Raw genomic sequence first — 5050 nt, 5'->3', positions numbered from 1 at the left:
AGCTAGCGATTTTGAACATTTCTTCATGTGCTTGTTGGCCATCTGAATGTCTTCTTTGGTGAATTGCCTTACATTCTTATTGTGGGCTTAATTAGACCTCTGAATTATGGCAGACAATAAAAGATAAATAACGTAAATATTATCTTAACATTCTCTTTCTGCTCTCTGCTGGGAAATAAGATAGATGAGAACCACAAATTCTGCTGATTTAGGATCTTGTTGGTTAAACTGTATCACACTGTATTGGAAATGTCTGCAATTCTGTTAATAGTTTGGACCTTTGAAATTAAATTGATGTCAGATGCATCAATATAATATTGGCACGAAAGTCAAAAGGTTTTCAAAAGGATGCATTAAGATTTGGGTCTGAACCCAGTATATTTTCACAATATTGTGATGGAAATTGACTTCTTGAGCCAGTTTTTAATTTTCCATTATGTTGATTTGAGGATGTAGCGTGTTTAAAAAATAGATTAAATGTTCAAACTCAACTCACTGCCTTTGCATCAGTTCTTTTTTTTTTTTAGAGAACGCTTCTCATTTGCTTTCTGAATCTTTATTTTTCTGAGGCAGCAGACCAAAGTATTGTCTTAAGACTCCACCTTCAAAGTTACAATGCAGTCTATCATTTCAAGAGATTAAGCTGGATATGATCCTCGCCTTCCAGATCATCTTCATCTTCATTGTCATCATCATCATCCTCATCACCTTGGTCTCCAGGTTCCATCTCATCCTCTTCTTCAATTGAATGACCAAATTCCTTGAGTTTGTTCTTCAGTGAAAGTATTTTCTGATCTTGATCTGCCAACAGCACCAAGAGATCATCTTGCTCTTTTTTGGAATCTGTGATTTCCACCTCGAATTTGTTTTTCTCATTTTGTAAAATGGCAATGGTATTGTTAGAAGAATCCAGCTGGTCTTTTATAGTAGTTCTTTCCTCAGACAGAGCTTTAATTTCATTCTTCAATTCTTTCGTCTCCTGCAATAATGCTGACAGTCTACCTTCTACATCAGTGGTTTTTGCAGCGCTTTGCATCAGTTCTGATTCATAGTATTGCTATTGGATTTCCAGGGCTGTAAATTTTAGTGGGAGAAGACTATCCACTCCGTAATATTAAACCTTAGCTTGCCCAAATATTACAGATAAGAATAAGACCTCAACTTTTTTTATTGGTTTGGTGTGTTCTGACATGCATCCAAATTAAGACCTTTTGCTAAATTTAGCACTAAATTGTGATAATTGTATAAAAATTAATTTTTGCTGTAATAAGGATGTAAGCTGAAAAGTGGTACCTTTCCAATTCTTACTCACTAAGCTGAGAACAATTAGCTGCACCTTGAAATAAATTGAAGACAAATTGGAGCCAGAAAAAAAGTTTATGCTGTTGGTGTAAGTGGAAACTTTTAAAAAATAATACATAAGAGCCCAGGATCAGGGCAGCAAAAATTGCTCAAACACTGAAGTGCAGCCAAAAGAATGACTTAGGAGACAATTTCACTTCTTTTGTGCTGCCCCCAATTCTGGTGCTTAGAAGCTGGCCACAAAGAAATCTGACAGATTTCAAAATGAATTGATTCAAGTGTTCATTGCCCTGAATTTTGTAATTACAGATGATTTCATAGTTGTTTAAAAACATCACACTGCTTACTAAGAAAAAATATTTTTTTTTATAACTAAGGAAAAGATAGCTGCTTTTTTTACTTGTTCACTGTAAAAGTTTTCATTTAAAATTAAGAATAAAAAGTGCATTGAATCAAAGCTAGATAATCCCAAATAGTATAAACTACAGAAATGCTAGGGAAGTCTTGTGGTTTAATCTATAGGGAGTTGCATTTTAATCCACCAGCAGCTCCCGGGGAGAAAGATGGGCTGCCTCCTTCCATGTGATTTAGAGCCGCAGAAACCCAATTGAGGGTCAGTTGTGAATCAGTTCCACTCTGTTTGAGACACAGCTGTTGATCATAGAGTTTGGTTATAAATGCCCAAAGTAATTCTTGTTCTCTTACATAGCTATTTAAGCTGCTTTCTTTCAGAAATACTACTTTTATGCTCTGGTTTATTAACACTAACCATTTTCCCTTTTTTTTCCCTCCCCAATCACCTCCCTTTTACCTCAGAGTTTGGATTTTGTCTTTTAAATATTATATATCACTTATGAATAATAATTTTCAATTTTTCAATGTAAGCAATTTGATGAGAGCTTACAAACACATCACAGTTTGTATTTGAGTCAAGTTTCATCACTTCTCCAAATTCCTTTGTTTTGTGCCAGCAAGTTGAAACCGACTTGTAGCTGATCCTCCAGTAGTCATCAGAGGATATTGCCCATCAGACTACCAGAGTGCCCTACTAAATTCCTTTGTTGTTGGGCCTTTAGTGACATTTAAATGTGTGATTTCTAAAGGGAATTGTAGAATTTATAGATAAGGAACCATTCCTATATTTAGAAGTATGAAGCACACACACACACACACACATACACTCTCACTCACTCAATCATCAGCCAATCAAGTGGCCATTCAAGAAAAATCTAACAAATTTAAGTCACTGTATCTACCATTTGATTATGGACGTTGCATATATAAAAAGAAACTATAATTTTATTTTGCTGGTATATTTTATGTTTTGTAAGGATTGCCTATTGATAAATTACAGGCTATTTTGTAATCTTATATGTTGGGATAATTAATCCCAAAAGTTTGTGTCTTCCCAGCTGTTGATGCCTGTTACTTTACAGAGTTTCCCTCTTTACTAAATTATTGAAAATACATGCTTTAGGTGTCAGGTACATCTACCAATGACGTATCTTTTTAAAAATGTTGGTAAGTGGTGTACCTTTTTTTTTTTGTTAATGTTTTTTTACTTAGTTAAATAAAACATTAAACTGTATTAGGATTATATGAGAAACATATTGAAATGTAGAATTCTTCACTGGTTAGTTGGAATCACTATTGTCTTGGTATTTTGTTCCTTTATTTATGTTACTTTATTACAGTTGCTGTTTTGTTTTTGGGTTTTTTTATTTTAATAAACATTTACAGAGATTTTGGATTTCCATTCATTCATTGCTGCACTTCTCTCCCCGCCCAGCCCTCCCCCTCACCCCCCAGTTTGTTCCTCTCTTTGAAAAGTAATAGAAAAACTCCCTCCCTGGTACACAACACCCCACCCAACCCCGCATCACTCCCACCGCCCCAAGTACATTCCACCATGCAACCTTAATTGTGGACTCTTGTAATAACCATAATACCCTATCATACATCGCTTTTAAATTATTCTCTCCCGAACCGTTTAAAAGAGAGATGTAACTGGGTATTTCTGTCATCACAGGAGACTAGAGCGAGGGCTGCATGGTGGAGGGGACCTGGGGGAGGGTTTGTAAAACAATGAAAGAATCTTTTCTTTTACTTTTCCATAATTTTAGGACTCATGTACTTATAACTTGTTAGTCAAATTTGTGTCTTCTAGGTTGCAACACCCCCATGATACATCTTCAAGGATATGTACATGTACAGCCAAGCACAATCAATAAGAGTGCATCTGAATTCCAAAATCAATCTCCATAATAGTCTATGTGTTTCCTACTGCCAAAGGGGCCCTTTAGAGTAGTGAGAGAAGATCTTCACCCTGAAACCCACAGCGTCCCTTTTCAGCAGGAAGTAGCTAAGAGAATACGCCGTCCCCTTTTCCTTATGACTCAGGGTGAAGTCTCTCTCAGGGAGGAGTGATAGGGAATGGCAAAGGATACACTGACAAAGAAGATTAATCAGAACTGGCTTTGACAAGCACTGTGGCATTTGGACAAGAACAAACTGGGAGGAGGGTAGAGAGAATAATGCAACAATGAATGAGTGGAAGCCCAAAATCTCTGTAAATGTTTATGAAAATTAATAAAATATAATTATAGGAAAAAAAAATTATTCTCTCCCTCATCTGTTTCAGTGCAGTATACAAAATTTATCCAGTTTTTCTCAGTCTTACCCTAACCCTGATATCAGCCCCATTTTACAGCAGTGGTATCATGCTGTATTTGTCCTTTTGCGACTGAGATATTTCACTCAGCATAATGTCCTCCAGGCTCACCCATTTTGAATAATATTGCATAAGTTCCTTGTTTTTCAGTGCAGCATAGTATTCCATTGTGTGAATATACCACAGCTTCTCTGTCCATTTGTTCGTTGATGGGCACCTGAGTTGTTTGCAACTCCTTGCTATTTTGAATAAAGCTGCGATAAACATGGGTGTGCATATATCTGCTTTGATGTCAATTATGGTCTCTTTGGGATATATTCCCAGTAGTGGAATTGCTGGGTCAAATGGTATCTCTATTTGTAACTTTTTGAGAAAGCGCCATACCACCTTCCACAGTGGTTGCACCAACAGTTGTTATTTTGAAAGGTAGTTGGATCCTGACAAAACTTTTTAAGATTTTAACTGATTATTTTCCAGCACTAATGTTTATTTTTATATTAACTCATAGCTTCAAGAGTTAAGAGTTATCTTGCATTTGACTGTTGATGACTGTCTTAATGATTTAATTTCAGGCCCAGGGCAGCATTGTTTAGAAGAGAGAGTTGGTGATGCTCTAGCTTCATTTATTGAGAGCACTTTCTACTTGCCAAGCATTGTTGTAAATGGGTTATATGTAAAGTAGGAACTAGTAACCCTTTGTTATACAATGACAGACATAAGGAGATTGATCATAAGGGGTAAATCTAAAATATGGACTCAAGACACAGCAACAATTACATGAATGGTACAGGATCAGGCACTTTTTCTTTTTGTTGTATTTGGGATTGCTGTGTGCTGCAGCTGACTTGACAGGACCCAACAGGTTTTTCAGAGCTTTATACTATTATGCTTCCTACATTTCATATCAGATTGTGTTACAGAATAGCTGAAACATATCTCACTCTATATAATAACTCATATATCAGTCTCTTTATAAAGCTCAAGTTCCACTGCTAACCCAAAAGCCCTTTCTGTTTAAGTCCACTAGCAATTCTTCAGAAGAAAGATGGGCCATCTCCTCATGTTGAAATACCCCGA

This window comes from Elephantulus edwardii, unplaced genomic scaffold (assembly GCF_000299155.1).
Source record: "Elephantulus edwardii isolate Elephantulus edwardi_28Jun2011 unplaced genomic scaffold, EleEdw1.0 scaffold00058, whole genome shotgun sequence".
NCBI classification, from domain to species: Eukaryota; Metazoa; Chordata; class Mammalia; order Macroscelidea; family Macroscelididae; genus Elephantulus; species Elephantulus edwardii.
This window is presented reverse-complemented; position numbering follows the sequence as displayed.